Genomic DNA, 18,798 nt, shown 5'->3' with positions numbered 1-18,798 from the left:
AATAAAAATACATTAATAGCAGGGGACCTCAACACTCCACTATCAGAAATAGACAGAACACCCAGGCAAAAACTAAGCAAAGAAGCAAAGGCTTTGAATGCCATACTCGATGAGTTGGACCTCTTAGATATATATAGAACACTACACCCCAGGACCAAAGAATACTCATTCTATTCTAATGCCCATGGAACAGTCTCAAGAATAGACAATGTTCTGGGACACAAAACAAGTCTCAACCGATACCAAAAGATTGAAATTATCCCCTGCATATTCTCAGACCACAACGCTCTGAAATTGGAACTCAACCACAAGGAAAATTTTGGAAGAAACTCAAACACTTGGAGACTAAGAACCATCCTACTCAGGAATGACTCGATAAACCAGGAAATCAAAAATCAAATTAAACAATTTATGGAGACCAATGAGAATGAAAATACAACAGTCCAAAACCTATGGGATACTGCAAAGGCAGTCCTAAGGGGGAAATACATAGCCATCCAAGCCTCACTCAAAAGAATAGAAAAATCTAAAATGCAGTTTTTATATTCTCACCTCAAGAAGCTGGAACAGCAACAGAGGGACAGGCCTAATCCACGCACAAGGAAGCAGTTGACCAAAATTAAAGCTGAAATCAATCAAGCAGAAACCAGAAGTACAGTAGAGCAGATCAACAGGACTAGAAGCTGGTTCTTGGAGAGAATCAATAAAATTGACAGACCACTGGCAAGACTTATCCAAAAGAAAAGAGAAAGGACCCAGATTATTAAAATTATGAATGAAAAAGGAGAGGTCACGACGAACACCATTGAAATTGGAAGGATTATTAGAAATTTTTATCAACAGCTATATGCCAATAAACTAAGCAATCTGGAAGAGATGGAATCCTTCCTGGAAACCTATAAACTACCAAGATTGAAACAGGAAGAAATTGATTCCTTAAACAGGCCAATTAATTATGAAGAAATTGAGTCAGTGATAAACAACCTTCCAAATAACAAAACTCCAGGCCCAGACGGTTTTCCTGGGGAATTCTACCAAACATTCAAAGAAGAAATAATACCTATTCTCCTAAAGCTATTTCAAAAAATAGAAACAGAAGGAAAGCTACCAAACTCATTCTATGAGGCCAATATTACCTTGATCCCCAAACCAGGCAAAGACCCCCTCAAAAAGGAGAATTACAGACCGATTTCCCTAATGGATATGGACGCCAAAATCCTCAACAAGATACTTGCTAATAGAATCCAACAGTACATTAAAAGGATTATCCATCATGATCAAGTGGAATTCATACCTGGGATGCAAGCGTGGTTCAATATTTGCAAATCAATCAGCGTGATACATCATATCAACAAGAAAAGACTCAGGAACCATATGATCCTCTCAATCGATGCCGAAAAAGCATTTGACAAAATACAGCATCCTTTCCTGATTAAAACCCTTCAGAGTGTAGGAATAGAGGGTACATCTCTCAATCTCATAAAAGCCATCTATGAAAAGCCTACTGCAAATATTATTCTCAATGGGGAAAAGCTGGAAGCCTTTCCCTTAAGATCAGGAACTCGACAAGGATGCCCACTCTCACCACTATTATTCAACATAGTACTAGAAGTCCTTGCAACAGAAATCAGACGACAAAAAGGGATCAAAGGTATTCAAATCGGCAAAGAAGAAGTCAAAATGTCTCTCTTCGCAGATGACATGATACTCTATATGGAAAACCCAAAAGAAGCCACTCCCAAACTATTAGAAGTTATAGAGCAATTCAGTAACGTGGCAGGATACAAAATCAATGCTCAGAAATCAGCTGCATTTCTTTTTTTTTTTTTAAGATTTGATTTTATTTATTCGACAGAGATAAAGACAGCCAGCGAGAGAGGGAAATAAGCAGGGGGAGTGGGAGAGGAAGAAGCAGGCTCATAGTGGAGGAGCCTGATGTGGGGCTCGATCCCAGAATGCCGGGATCACGCCCTGAGCCGAAGGCAGACGCTTAACCGCTGTGCCACCCAGGCGCCCCAGAAATCAGTTGCATTTCTATACACGAATAACGAGACCGAAGAAAGAGAAATTAGGGAATCCATCCCATTTACAATAGCACCAAAAACCATACGTTACCTTGGAATTAACTTAACCAGAGATGTAAAGGACCTATATTCTAGAAACTTAAATCACTCTTGAAAGACATTGAGGAAGACATAAAAAGATGGAAAAATATTCCATGTTCAAGGATCGGAAGAATTAACATAGTTAAAATGTCCATGCTACCCAGAGCAATCTACACTTTCAATGCTATCCCGATCAAAATACCGAGGACATTTTTCAAAGAACTGGAACAAATAATCCTTAAATTTGTATGGAAACAGAAAAGGCCCCGAATCTCCAAGGAACTGTTGAAAAGAAAAAACAAAGCTGGGGGCATCACAATGCTGGATTTCGAGCTGTACTACAAAGCTGTGATCACAAAGACAGCATGGTACTGGCACAAAAACAGACACATAGACCAATGGAACAGAATAGAGAACCCAGAAATGGACCCTCGGCTCTTTGGGCAACTAATCTTTGATAAAGCAGGAAAAAACATCTGGTGGGAAAAAGACAGTCTCTTCAATAAATGGTGCCGGTAAAATTGGACAGCTACATGCAAAAGAATGAAACTTGACCACTCTCTCACACCATACACAAAAATAAACCCCAAATGGATGAAAGACCTCGATGTGAGACAGGAATCCATCAATATTCTAGAGGAGAACATAGGCAGCAACCTCTACGACATCGGCCAAAGCAACCTTTTTCATGACACATCCCCAAAGGCAAGAGAAACAAAAGATAAAATGAACTTATGGGACTTCATCAAGATAAAAAGCTTCTGCACAGCCAAGGAAACAGTCAGAAAAACTAAGAGGCAGCCCACGGAATGGGAGAATATATTTGCAAATGACACTACAGATAAAGGACTGGTATCCAAGATCTACAAAGAACTTCTCAAACTCAATACACGAGAAACAAATAAACAAATCAAAAAATGGGCAGAAGATATGAACAGACACTTTTCCAATGAAGACATACAAATGGCTAACAGACACATGAAAAAATGTTCAACATCATTAGCCATCAGGGAAATTCAAATCAAAACCACACTGAGATACCACCTTACGCCAGTAAGAATGGCAAAAATAGACAAGGCAAGAGACAACAATTGTTGGAGAGGATGTGGAGAAAGGGGATCCCTCCTACATTGCTGGTGGGAATGCAAGTTGGTACAGCCACTCTGGAAAACAGTGTGGAGGTCCCTTAAGAAGTTAAAAATTGAGCTACCCTATGATCCAGCCATTGCACTACTGGGTGTTTACCCCAAAGATACAGACGTAGTGAAGAGAAGGGCCATATGCACCCCAATGTTCATAGCAGCAATGTCCACAGTAGCTAAATCTTGGAAGGAGCCAAGATGCCCCTCAACAGATGACTGGATTAAGAAGATGTGGTCCATATATACAATGGAATATTACTCAGCTATCAGAAAGAACGAATTCTCAACATTTGCTGCAACATGGACGGCACTGGAGGAGATAATGCTAAGTGAAATAAGTCAAGCAGAGAAAGACAACTATCATATGATCTCTCTCATCTATGAAACATAAGAACTAGGGTGATCGGTAGGGGAAGAAAGGGATAAAGAAAGGGGGGGTAATCAGAAGGGGGAATGAAGCATGAGAGACTATGGACTATAAGAAACAAACTGAGGGCCTCAGAGGGGAGGGGGGTGGGGGAATGGGATAGACCGGTGATGGGTAGTAAGGAGGGCACGTATTGCATGGTGCACTGGGTGTTATACGCAACTAATGAATCATTGAGCCTTACATCGGAAACCGGGGATGTACGGTATGGTGACTAACATAATATAATAAAAAATCATTAAAAAAAATTGACCAGACAAGAAACAACAAATGTTGGAGAGGATGTGGAGAAAGGGGAACCCTCCTACATTGTTGGTGGGAATGCAAGTTGGTACAGCCACTCTGGAAAACAGTATGGAGGTTCCTCAAAAAGTTAAAAATAGAGCTACCCTATGACCCAGCAATTGCACTACTGGGTATTTACCCCAAGGATACAGACGTAGTGAAGAGAAGGGCCATATGCACCGAATGTTCATAGCAGCATTGTCCACAATAGCCAAACCGTGGAAGGAGCTCTGATGCCTTTCAACAGACGAATGGATAAAGAAGATGTGGTCCATATATACTATGGAATATTACTCAGCCATCAGAAAGAACAATTACCCAACATTTGCATCAACATGGATGGGACTGGAGGAGATTATGCTAAGTGAAATAAGTCAAGCAGAGAAAGACAATTATCATATGGTTTCACTCATTTGTGGAACATAAGGAATAGCAGGGAGATTGGTAGGAGAAGGAAGGGGAAAATGAAGGGGAGGTAAACAGAGGGGGAAATGAACCATGAGAGATTATGGACTCCGGGAAACAAACTGAGGGCTTCAGAGGGGAGGAGGGTGGGGGAGTGGGATAGGCCGGTGATGGGTATTAAGGAGGGCACATACTGCATGGAGCACTGTGTGTTATACGCAAACTATCAATCATGGAACACTACATCAGAAACTAATGATGTACTGTATGGTGAATAACATATCATGATTTTAAAAAATTTAATTTTCTCTGATTTACTGAGCTATAGATTACTTAGAAGTGTTGCTTTATTTTCAAATATTCAGAGTTCTCCTAGATTATTTTATGCTTCAGTTCAGTAATTAGGGAACATACTCTGAATAATTTCAGTAATTTTAAATTTGTTAAAATTCATTTTATGGAGCAATACACGGTCTATCTCATCGAATGTACCATATACACGTCAAGAGAATGGGCATACTATATGTCTTTAGTGTATTTTACTATAATTATCAATTAGGTCAAGGTAGTTGATAGTGTTTGTCAGACTAAGTTTTTACTGGTTTTGTTACTTGTTTATCAATTGCTAAGAGACAGGTGGTCACATTCCCAAATATTATTTGAAATACTCTCTCTCTCCCTTTAATTTTGTTAATTTTTGCTTTATCTATCTTAAAGCTCTGTTATGAAGTGAACACACATTTGGAGTTGCCATGTCTTCACAATAAACTGACTATCGTGTTATTATGGAATGCCCTTCTTTATCCCCTTGTCTTGAAGTACTGATTTTATTTGATATTAATATAGTTACTAACCCTCCTTATATTTGCTGTTTGTATATTATTTTTTTTCTATCCCTTTATTTTGAATCTCCTTATTTATATATAAATGGCACCTCTGATACAGCATACAGATGAAGAGGAGCATATTATTGCTTCCCCCCCTTCTGATAATTTCTGCCTTTTAGTTGTTTAGTTCATAATAGCCAACATTGATGTGATTTGATATAGGTCTACCAACTTCTTATTTGCTTTCTTTTTTTCTCCCTATTTCTATCTCTGTGCTCTTCATTTCTTGACTTCTTTTGGATCATTTGAATATTTTTTTAGGATTCCATTTCAAGTTATCTTTGGCTTTTTGATTATACCTCTGTTATTTTTTAAAGTTGGTACTCTGTGAATTACAATATATAACCCTAACCTTTCACAGCCTACTTCAGAGATAATATCATACCTTTCATGTTAAGTGTGAAAAACTTACAATCATAGAGACCCATCTATCACCCTGTTGTTCTTTACGCTACAGTTGTCATATGTATTACACATATATATTATAAAAGTGGCAAGAAAATGTTACAATTTTTAACAGTCAAATGTATTTTAAAGAAATTAATAAGAAAAAATATACTTATACAGATTTATCATTTCTAATGTTGTTTGTTATAAAAGATCTGCGTTTCCTTTCAGGTATCATTTTCCTATAGCCTGAAGAATTTCTAGACTTTTGGTATTGTGCCTCAGGTCCTGAGGCTCTCTCTTCTTCAGACTCTTTCCTTTGTCATCTCTGTTCTATCAAGCTGACCAAGTACTCTAAAATTTTTCCTTTGCATCATTACACATAGCCGTTAAAAATCTACATGTTCTAATTCCAGTTGAGCTTAGTGGTTTATTTATTCTTTTTTTGAGATTGGATCATCTTTTCCTACTTCTTCAAATGTCAAGCAATTTTCTATTATATCCTGGAAGGTAACTCCATTATATTCCTCTAGAGAATGGGTATTTTGGTTGTTTTGGTAGACAATTAACTTGGTTGAATTCAAGTTGCAACTATTTTTGGGGAAAGGGCTCTAACCTCAATCCAGTTCCTTTATCTGTAGCTGGACTGTTTTAATTCTGCCCCCCGCATATGTAGCTTCATGATTAGAGAACTGGGTAGAATTTAATTACAAAATTTAGGGCTCTCTCTCGTGCTCCTTCTTTTCCTGGACACTACCCATCGCTTTACTTCCCAGCAGCTGTGGTTCCCCTGAGTTCTGTCTTCTGGTTCATTAGGCCAGAAATTCTGTTTTCTATTAAGGTTTTAGGTTTTAGCCAACTTTCGGGCTAACAGCTAAAATAATGGGAAATTCATCCCATTCTGTTCTCTTCTTGCAAGTTTTGACTCTTCTTCAGAGTCTGCCTGGTTTTTTTTCACTGCATGGTACCTCCAGGTATTTCTGTATTTCGTCCAGAGTTGAGAGTTGCTGCTCACGGGAGGTAGGTCCTGTTGGGGCTTATGCCGCCACAGACCAGCTTCATAGCTTTTTGAAAATGTGCTCATCACAACACGTACCACATTTTTATTATAGCTACTTATATTTTGCCTTTTCTTTCTGTTACACTGTACTCTTCCTGAGCATAAAGACAATCTCCTTTTAAAGGTATAATCTTTTTACTCTTCAACAAATTTCTTTGGAAACTCCCATTCTCTCTTCTGAGATGGTGTCTCCATCACACAGACCCATTTTCCCACTGGAGATGTGGGTACATGCTGTAAACAGAATCCATCACAGTCCCTTTGTCTGGTATTTGGCCACTTGAAGACAGTGTATCTCCTTATGTCATTAAAATCTGAATGGCCCGGGACACCTGGGTGGCTCAGTTGGTTAAGTGTCTGCCTTTGGTTCAAGTCATGATCCCAAGGTCCTAGGATCAAGTCCCGCATCAGCCTCCTTGTTCAGTGGGGAGTCTGCTTCTCCCTCTGCCTGCTCTACTTGCTACTCCCCCTGCTTGTGCTTTCTCTCTCTGTGACAAATAAATAGAAATAAAAAATAAAATAAAATAAAATAAAATAAAATAAAATAAAATAAAATAAAATAAAATAAAATAATAAAATAAAATCTGAATGGCTCATGTAAGTCGGAAATTGCCAGGAATCTTCTTTGCTGTCATGGACAGAGAAACTTCCTGAGATAAAAAGCTGTAAAGGGACAGACAAACTAAGAGAAGGAGAGAGAAAAAGAAAGAGGATTCTGATGGCACAATTTAACCCTAGAATTCTCTCTTGCTTAAAGAGAACTTCATTCCTTTGGCTGCCAAGTTATGAGAGTTATAAATATCTGTGAGAAAACAGTTCGAGTTGGGTGTTGCACACTTACAACATCTATAATACTGAATCTTCTCTATCTGGCACAGCAAGTGCCTACTTAAGATAGATAATAAAAGCTTAGATAATGAACGTGTGATGAGAGGTAGATACACACTGTTACTGAAAAGGAGCAACCCCTGAGTGAGCATCACACAGGCATCCGGGAGGATCAAATGGGTCACTGCTGGGACATCAAACCAGCTTGGGTTCATCTTTCACTTTTTTTAAATTTATTTTAATGTTTTTTTATTATATTATGTTAGTCACCATACAGTACATCCCTGGTTTCCGACGTAAAGCTCGATGCTTCATTAGTCGCGTATAACACCCAGTGCACCATGCAACACGTGCCCTCCTCACTACCCATCACACTATTGTTCAGAGCTGACCAGAGGCTGATAAGGAACCTGAATCACCTTCTTCACCTCTGCCAACATCTAGGCGTACAGTGAAGCAGACACTCAATTTTGTGGATAGCCTTGCTATGAAATTGCTCACCGTCAATAAAAATAAAGCAGTGATATGTATGTTTGTTTATTTTTTATTGCTTGCTCCTAAGTGTACCACTTTGAAAAGAAAGCAATTTCGCAGCGTTTAATGCCCTTTCCTAGTATCTTCACCTTGGCACGTTCTGCTCTCTGTCAGACCCATGAGAAGATGGTTGTTGCTGGGTGATATGTTGTTCACGGTGTGGGAAGCCTCACTGACAGGCTCCGTTTCCAGCAGCATTTACAACAGAGGGAGCACCATAACCAGTTGAGTTTGTGAAAGCTCTTTTCTTACATCTTGCCAAGAATTCAATCTGTTTCTGGTTCCTGCAAACTAACAAAAGCTGTTGCTATGTTATCACTCTAAAAGATGAAGCCGTGTAGTCATATGTAAGCTTCCCTTTCTATGGCAAAATGTCACCCAGTGACAGGACCAAGAGCTTAGAAACTATATCTGAACAGTAAACGTGGTTGTCAGCACTACGTTGACGGTCTTCGGTAGAAGCCAAATACCAGAAGGGGGAATGAAGCATGAGAGACTATGGACTCTGGGAAACAAACTGAGGGCTTCAGAGGGGAGGGGGGTGGGCGAATGGGATAGGCCGGTGATGGGTAGTAAGGAGGGCACATATTGCATGGTGCACTGGGTATTGTACGCAAGTAATGAATCATGGAACTTTACATCAAAAACTAGGGATGTACTGTATAGTGACTAACATAATATAATAAAAAAATATTATTATAAAAAAAAAAAAGGAGCCGAATACCAGCTTGGTGATCCCTAACTCACTCTGTATCCTTCCATTAAAATCAACAATAGATTTTTGAGAAATTTCAACTGCTTTGATTGATCCAGACTCAAATCCAATAGCAGAAAGACAATTTTAAAAGGAATAAAATTGGGGTATAAAATTGCAACTATGGTATGAATATGATGAATATGTGTTTCTAATATATCAAGAACTCATAAAAATTCATAAGAACAATCCACCAAGGATCTCGGAAGAAGAGTATCTAAGGGATAGGAAGATAAAAAACAATCTGTAAGATAAAAAGAGGTAAATGGAACCTACATGAAAAAATGTTCAACTTAACTAATAATCTAAGTAATATAAATTAGAAGATACAAGTTATTTACCCATTACATTATCTAAGATGTGAAAAAAAGTACTGACAAGATTAGGATGAGAGAAATATTTTTTATCCTCGCAGGCGAGCATGCAAACATAGATCCTCTCCGGGGAAAAAAATGGCAAAATTTTGTGTTTTGTGTATTCATCCACTAATTTGTATCAGAAAACAAATTCAAGTTGATTAAAAGGATACCTAAATATAAGAAGAAGACTGAAAGAAGAAAAAGAAGTGGGGGAGGAAGAGGAAAGGGAGAAGGGGAAGAAGAGGGAAGAAGACACTATAGGAGATAACACGGAGCTGAAAATAAGATGGAAAATGAAGGCGCTCAAGAGCTCCGCCAAGCTTCTAACTAATCTACCAGTCAACGGACAAGGAGAAACATTGTGAAGAAAACTTCTCCTCCCCATCATAGTTCACTGGATTCTTTTCTTGAAGTTTTGTGTGGGTGCCTCAGCAGAACCCAATGGAAATTATCTTGTTTCCTTTTCAAAACTTCAGAGATGGAGGCGACTGTCTTCCAGAGATGCACACAGTAACAGCTGGAATTTTGCATCTCTTGGTTGGGAGGATGAGAGCATCTCTGTTTGTATAAGGAGATAGCTGCATCCGCTCCAGTGCAAGCTTAATTCAAGCTGTTTTACTGCTGTACTGAAATGTGACTGTGTGTAGAAGGGGGTATACAGATTAATAGCCAGAAGGGGTAGAGTGTGGTGATTTTAAAATGCTGTCTCGGCTTCTCTACTGTTTGCTGATGCTAGAGTTGGAGCTCTGTAAGCCACATGTCTCCTTTGCCAGCTGGATCTCCACTAGATTCTGCTCACAGGGACGCTAGGAAGAAGACTCCGAGCACTTACTCCTTCCTGCTTCGTTTCCTGTCCTGGCCCCATCCTCGCGCAATGGCTCTCCAACAACACTGTGTGCCTGCAGCCCTGCTTCCAGCCTGCGGTTCTCCTGACTCCTAGAATCAGCCTCACTGTCCTTTTTCGGGAACATGAACATGACCCCACGCAGCGGCCCTCCCCAGAGGTCTGAGTCTCAGAGGGGCCCTTCCTCCAAGCTCTGACCTTTTAATAATTCCAACTCTTCCCTTCCTTCTTCATAGCCTTCGGGGTACAGGGACTACTTCTGTGATACTTCAGTGCCACCTTCTTGATTTGATACCTTATGTTAAATTTTCTCTGTCAAAATAAGTAACTCTCCTGACTGCAGCCAGACTGATACGATAGAGATAATAATAATAATACAGTTTTCACAGAAGTGTGTTTGTGTGTGTGTGGGTGGTGTGTGTGTGTGTGTGTGTGTGTGTGTAATATGATGTACATCTCTCAACAATTCTCTATGTAATTTTATGTTATATATCACATATGTAAATATATTTTTATAAATTGTACTTAGAATTGTCTATGGCACATAGTCTATGCTCAATAAATATTGGGGATTTTTATTAATAGCAATACTATAATAATAATAACACTGCTTTAAGAATCAACATCTTGATGTAAGAAAGTTCTGGCTGACTTCGGCTAACAGAGTACAACCTAACTGCAAACTGCAAGGCCCCAGAAAAGTGAGAAATATTTATGAAGGAGGCAGGTAAGTCTACCTAAATTTTCCGAGGTGAGAAACATCAAAGTCTTTTTTTTTTTTTTTTTACTGAATAAAACCTATATAATCATCCTCTATTGACCATATGGAATATGGACGTTCAGAATCTTGATAGCCCAGGAGAGATATCAAACAGAGAGAAACTGCCAAGCATTGTCCTTTTGCTATATACCAGCTAATTTCCAAAGTTACCCCATCCTCCCTTACCTTTGCTGTGGTGAGTTAGGTATAATTGTTCTCATTTCATGGATGGAGCAACAAAGACTCAGAGAGGTTGAACAGCTTGTCTTGGGTTATGTGTGATAGCAGAGGAAGAACTAGAATGTGGAACGAGATTTGTATCTACAAAAACACAAACACCATCAGAAGGGAAACCTCAGGGTGTGTTCTGTTGGGGGTGGGGAGACTGCAACAAATATAAGGAGTCCAAAGCTATTATCCACACAATATTAAAGACTTCTTACAATCCAATGGGAGAAAACTCCAGGGAGCTCACAAAGAAAGAAATTTGATCAAAGTCATATCACAAGACTGCTAGGGTCAGGCCTTAATGTGACACTGGGAAGTAGACAAGGGCTCTTCTCTATAAACCACACTTCATTATGGAATTACCATCCATATCTATATTGCTCACTGGAAAGAGTGACCCAAACCCAGTCATGAAATCCACTGGCTTATATAAATTGTGAACTCCATGGGCTTTTGAAAAATTACCTTCATCACCTAGAAGAATTAAATATGTTAACTTACTAAGGATGTTTGTGGCAAGTAGACATGTAATGACTTTTTCATATGAGGAAAGAAGGAAAAGATTAAGTTTGGGGGTGCATGGAATGATGTTACCAAGAGAGATGTAGAAAAGAGGACTATTAATAGTCCCGTGCGCAAGGAGAAATGCACTCTTTTCCTATTAAAAAAAGGTTACCCCCAAAGGTTTCTAATTATTTTACTAAAGTAAAGAAATTCTATACCAATGTTACATGAGAATATGCTATATAATGCTAATGGCTGCGTCGAGGCCAGTTTTCATGGAAATTTTTAAAAACTATAATATTTGAGTCTTTATCTTAGACTCTATTAAGCACTGTATCGGGACAGACTAAGTTATGCTATAATAACAGATCAAACCCACAATCCCAAAAGCTAAAGAAGCCAAGGTTTATTTCCTGTTTACACAGTTTTCTCTGGGCTTTTCAGTTCCCCAGGCTTCCTTACCCCACTGGCACCATCATACCAATATGTGCTTCTGTCCAGGAAAGGGCAGACTGGAAGGACCAGCACCAGCAATTAAATACTTCTACCTAGAAGTGAGCACACATTAATTACACTCCTATTCCACTGACTGTGTCACCTGACCACTCTCAGTTTCAAGGGCAGGGGAAAATGCAAACCTCCTCTGTGCCAAGAAACAGGAAACTGGATAATGGTAAAGAATAGCAATGCCTGCTCAGAGGCCTCTACATACATTTCTCATTTAAACTTTCCATGGTCCTAGATGTAAGCACATCTTATTTCCTTACTTCCAAATAAGGAACTTGAGTCTTAGAGTCATCCCGTAAGTTTCCCAGTGTCACGTGGCTACAAAGGTTGCAGAGCTAAGATTCAAACACAGGTCTGATAACCCCAAAGACATGCTTCTGATCCCCATGACATCCTACCTCCTTGGATGTAGACGGGCATCTGAATGGACATCTACTTTCTGCCATGATTATTCTTTCAGGTAACACTCCCCCAAGAATAAAGGTTGAGAAAAGTCTAAGGTAACTTTGAGTCTGTAATTCAGCAAGAGACAGAAACAACCCATTGGGACCACAGTTAAAAAAAAAAAAAAGTTGCAACAGACAACTTCAGCTTTTTAATTTCTTCACATTTTCTCTTGTGTCCCCTGTGTTCTCCATAATAACAGATAGGAAAGCCTTTAAGAGTTAAAGATACTGTGAGCTTATCTTTGGGTGCAGTGGAGAGGATAATGTCTAGGGAGATGACACTCTTTTTTTGGTAAAGCAACAAACCAAAGGGATAGAATGAATGGTGGTAGCATTAAAGAAGGGAAGAAAGTAGACTGTTTCTGATATGTGCTGCAGGGAAAAGAAAGAGCCCTCCCTTGACAGAGAAATGTATCTGAGGAAGAGCAGAGCTATGCCACTCTGTCTCCATCACCATTAGGATCCGGCTTTGTTTTCTGGGTGTTGAAACGGGAGGGTGAAATTCTCTGCTGCTCTCTCATGACCTGTGTGACTCATCTGCCAACACACAAGCCAGGGTTTTCAGGATCAATTCCACAAACAGTTATTAGGTACCTATTTCATCCAAGGGGCAGCACTGGCTTTAGAGAATTTATAATCTAGTAAAACAGGTAAGACAGCAGTACAAATAAGGATAAACTGCACATTCAAGAGAAATCCAAGCAAAGTGAATAGGAGAAATTGATTTCATCTGGAAATAAGGATCTAGAAGAATTCATAGAAACATCTGTCCTTAAAGTGGGCTTGGAGAGAAGGGCAGGGTTTGTAATGATAGAGATTAAAAAGCAAAAGCATAAAGTAGAGTAAAAAGCATTGGAAAATGAATGGATATGAAAAGGCCACAGATGTGAGAAAAAGTTAGTAACCCACTTTGGATAAAGCATCCAATCATAAAAGATTTATAACAAGCGAAGTCTGGAAAGCTATGTTGGGACTAAGTCAAAGAGGTCTCTGAGAAGTTTTTCCTGTGAATATCTAACTGACCCTGGGTTAGCACATTAAGCCCTCAATGTCTGCAGTGACCAATAAAAAGGATATTTGATGTTGCCAAAGACAAGAAGTGAGACTGTAAAGTAAGATTACCTGGGTTGGAATTATAACTCTGCCTTAGTCACTATATATAACTGTGAAAAAATTATTTCAATTCCCTGCTCTTCATTTTCTCACCTTTAAAATGAGGATAATATTAATTAGGGGTTGTTGATAATCTGGTTAGGCAAAACATGTAAGGAGTTCAAAACAATACCTGGAACAAGGCAATCCATCAATTAATGCTAATATTATTAACTGCTTTTATTCCTTGACACGTATTATATTCTTCTTCATTAGGGCTACGGCAATAACTGACACCATATTGATTTCCCTGTAGGAAGGATTGGCACTCAGTACAAATGTTAAGTCCACTAACAACTCCCTGAATTTCAAGTAAATTATCAAGCCATCTCAAATCTGCCAAAAACACAGAAATCATCTCAAGGCTAGAAATGAACAAAGATGAGCTGTAAAAACTCAATACAAGGACTTGAAACACAATGTTACTCACCAAAGTATTGTGTCTCAGGGTGTTTTTACTCTTATTTTACAATATCCTAACATAATGATGAACCAAATGTGCCTGTTGACAGACCCTATCGAACTGGTGGCTGCCTGAAGCATCTTTAGGGTAGAATAAGGTATAAAAAAATAAGGTATTAATAAATAAATAAATAAATAAATAAATAAATAAATAAATAAATAAAAATAAGATGTTATCACTGTCACAGGTGTTTTGATTAGGTTAAAAGGGCAGTCTGTAGATTTTGTCACAACATGTGTGCGCACACGCATACATGCAAACACATACTCACATGCACATATACATGCACGCATGCATATACACACATGTGCACACATACATGCACATGTGGACAAATGCACACACATATACACACAAACACATGCACACACATATGCACACATGCGTACACACATTCTCATGCCTCTTTCCATATGAACCAGGAGCTAGGAAGACCATCTTTTTCTGGACTTGTCTCATAACACTTTCTGTAATCCCAATTTAGGAGAAGTATGAAAAGTTACCTAAATGACTTGAATGTAAAATTCAGACAATACATTCTATTGTTGTTAATTAGAAAAAAAGTTTACTCAATTCTCCCAATTGCAGTACCTTTAGCCAACACTAATTACCTTACTTAAAATGTGACCACCTGTGCAACTTAATATATTTCAATATAATACAAAGAGCTGAGTCATCATAAAGACTGCAAACTGTCTTAATTTCTTTTTGATTATGCAACTTCACAGGGATTAAGGCGAAAAGGCAGCTCAGGATAGAACAGAATAATAAGGATTGTGGAGATTTTTAAGAGCATTTGAAAGGAATTATTCGGTTAAAGAGAAGGCTGAGAGAGGTAATATAGTAATCATTCCAAGAAATTTTTTCTTTTTATGAGAGAGAAAAGTGACATATATTGAATTTCTAATACATTTTATGTACTGTGCTATGGGCTTTACATATATTCTTTCCTTTTATCATCATAAGAATAAATGAGGAACTGAGGTTTGGAGAAGTTAAATTATTTACCTGAGATTAATCACTTAGAAGCTGGAAGAGACAGAACTCAGTTGATGGGGAAGTTGTTACCAGAGAAAATATATTTGATCAAAAAATAACATGACTTTAAAAAATTGGTTACTCCTTGGCATTTATTGTAATAGCACTTGACATTTGCAAAACCAAATAAAGCAGAACAGAAAACTTCTTTTATCATGACATTTAAATTAGTCACAAGTATATCACAAAGTAATATGAAGTCTGGAGACTATTTCTTAAGTATTATTTCGTGATATATGTGGGACAAGAATCCAAAGCCCTAAAATAACACAGGGGAAAAGCTGTTCTTATGGTTGTTCCCAACATGATGCTTAAAGAATTGTTTAAATTGAAATTTCAAGATCACTGTGGTTTGGCTCATTCCCTTTCTTGAATCTTTTCAGTTCTGTACTCAGAAGCCAAATACATCACTTCAAACAAAAATAATTTAAAAAATCCATTCTCTGTGTTTATATGGAATTTAATTTCTTCTGCTCTCAACACCACATTCCCAAATGCCTAAACCACAACGTGGAGGAGGAGCCTTTGTGAGCTTTCCTATGAGGGGAAATGGTTTTATAGATGGAGCTCAGCTAACTCAAGTTGCTGATTTGTTGACATTAGCGCAGTCATTCCTTCTTAGGTGATTCCTAAGATTAGTTCTAAATTCCAACTCACAGCCACAACATGGTCCTCTGCTCTTTCTGGTGGTGGAGGCAAGATCTGTCCTAGAATCATGTCAGTGCAACAAACACTGGTACATTCCTCATGCGAGGCACTGTGCTAGACACTCAGCACCGAGAGATGCTGAAGAAACCAATCCTCTCACTCAAGTCCCTGAGTAAGAACACAAATCAATGTGTACCTGTGATGTGTGTCACACGTAGAGAATGGAGGAATGGAAAAAGAAAAGCTGGGATGGTGGAAGATGAACTTGAAACCGAGAAAATGTAAAAGAAGAAAACAGATCTTGGGGGTTAACAGCAGGGAAAGAGACCTGCGACTCTGCAGAACAAAGGCTTGGGTGTCCACCTTCAGGGTGAAGTAGGTGAAGGGTATGGGAGTGCACTTCTGGTGATGAGCGCTGAGGGATGCGTAGGGTGACTGAGTCACTATGCTGCACACCTGAAGCTCATGTCACACAATATGTTAACTATACTGGAATTCCAGATTATTTTTTAATGTCCACCTTTAGTGAAGAATTCTCTCTTACTGTCCGTAGCATTCTATCTGGGAAAATTCTAAAACTTCCAGATGAAATGTAGGACTAATTCAATCATAACTTGAAGCAGCAACGACAGACAACATATTCTAATTTATACAATTTTTCTCTAGACATTGATTTTGTGAGAATGTGGAAAATCAGACAGATGTTCACTTATCAAAGGAACAGCCCTTTGTATGTGTTATTTTAACTGTGTAATTTGGCATGCATACCTGAGATACCAGATAGGCCTTACAGGAGAGAGCAAGCTCATGGACACATTCTTTCCTTCTTCTTCTCAAATAATAGCTTCCCAATAAATACTAATAAACTCAAAAAAAGAACGTTTAGCCATCAACAAGATCCCACTTTTCTTGCCCCTGGCTGGAGGACCCTTAAGCAAACTCATTAATTTTCTTTAGCTATTAGGAAGCAGCCACATTTTTTTAGGGACTTCAAGTTCAGTTTTCTTAATTATGTGGGTACCTCAAGGTCTTCCTTTCAACGGGACAGAGACGGACTATTTTCCAGAGTTTACATATGTAAATATGCAGGGGTAAAACTATTCTTAGAGCAAGACACATGGCTTAGGCAAAAGCGTCAAGTCATAGAAGTCATAGTTTTAGGATTTGAAGTGATCTTAAGGAGTGTCACGTCCAATGTCTTCATCCAGACAGAGCTACTTTTCTTTTTTTTTTTTTAAGTAGGCTTCATGCCCAGCGTGGAGTCCAATATGGGGCTCAAACTCATGACCCTGAGATCAAAGCCTGAGCTGAGATCAAGAGTTGGGCACTTAACCAACTGTCCCACCCAGGTACCCCAACAGTGGATGAGTAACTTTTAAGGATATAAAGCCAGTTAATGAGCTACAGGACTCTTGTAAGTCTTGTAATATGTAGCTGAGTGGCCTTCTGTTGGTCCTAGAATGGACTAATAAAATGCCATAGAGTCCCAGCATCCTAGAGGGAACAAAGGATCATGGAAGCGCAAGAGCCATGTTTCTGAGGATATGGCCCAGGATAGAGACCCCTGAAACAGTAGGGGAGGTTGGGTGTCTGTTCCTAATCCCAAGTGGTTCTCATATGACCATAAATCAGAGTGCGTAGGCATGCTGACCGAAATCTGTCCACAGAGACTACTAGTCCAAAATCACAGAACCCCTTCAGGACCAATTAAATTTGGGACAGACAGCCTCTCTGTCCTCAATAACATGAGCAACAGTGATGCCTGTTGAGGGGCTGCCTACAGCCAATTTTTCCATCACACAGTCTCTTCATAGCAGGAGAAAATGAAACCAATAGGTTTAAGGAAAAGCAAAACAAAACAAAACAAAAATAAGCATAGCTAGAAGATGGTATCACTATACCTGAAGACACAGTTTGGGCACCTGGCTCTCACCACGCTGGAAGACCTTGGCCTTTCCAGGCACATAAGCCAATAAATTATCTTTCAGCTTAAATGGGTCTAAAGTTACATATATTCCCAACACTAAGGGTCCTAATATAAATACTTATGAGTGTTTCATCACTAAATATGTAAATATCTGAATCTAAGATTGAATTACAAATGCCTCAATGTCAAAACCATGAATTTTACATAGGAAAGAGTCACATCAGAGACAAGTGGAACTGGTAGATGGAAAATTTTTATACATTATTTAAAATTTTTTTAATGATACCTTTTATAAGTATATAAATTACATTCATTTGCCAATCCTTTATGATAAAAGGCTGTATTTTTTTTAAAGATTTTATTTATTTTTGACAGAGAGAAAGAGAGCACAAGGAAGAGGAGCAGGAGGCAGAGGGAGGGGGAGAAGGAGGCTCCCTGCTGACAAGGACCCTGATGTGGGACTCGATCCCAGGACCCCGTGATCATGACCTAAGCCGAGGCAGACACTTAACCATCTGGGCCACCCAGGTGCCCCACTAAGGCTATATTTTTGAGAATAGGTCTAATGACTGGTCATTCTGCTTTCACTGAACTTGTGTGTAGCAAGGAAGTGTATTAATTAAGAACTGCATTTAGCTGCCAGTAACAGAGAACACAGCTGTTTACAGAAATTAGATGTTTATTCTCTCATGTAACTTGAAGCCCCAGATTTTGGCAGTCCAGGACTAGTATGGTCATCCTATGAAATTGTCAGAAGCCAAACCTTTACCCGTCTTTCTGCTTTATTGTCCTAGAGTATGATTTCCACCTTCAAAACACCTAGTGGATCACACCAGCTGCTAGAGCTCCGACCATCAGAACCAAGACCAGACTTCAGGGAGGAGAAAGCTGAATTAAATGGGCACATTTGTGAGTTACCACCATTACCATCATACAACTTTCTGTTCACACGTCATTGCAATAACTTAATTTTATGGCCACACTTAGCTGAAAAAATATCTGGGAAACGTCTTCTTTGAACTCTAATCATTGCCCCCCAAATAAAATTTGGATTCTGTTAGTAATGGAAAGGAGCAAATGGATATTGAGGGGCTCTCTCTTACATGGA

Source organism: Ursus americanus, chromosome 9, assembly GCF_024610735.1.
Source record: "Ursus americanus isolate L20-20 chromosome 9, mUrsAme1.1.p, whole genome shotgun sequence".
Classification (NCBI taxonomy): Eukaryota; Metazoa; Chordata; class Mammalia; order Carnivora; family Ursidae; genus Ursus; species Ursus americanus.
The sequence above is the reverse complement of the archived record's forward strand: the minus strand, read 5'-3'. Positions refer to the sequence as shown.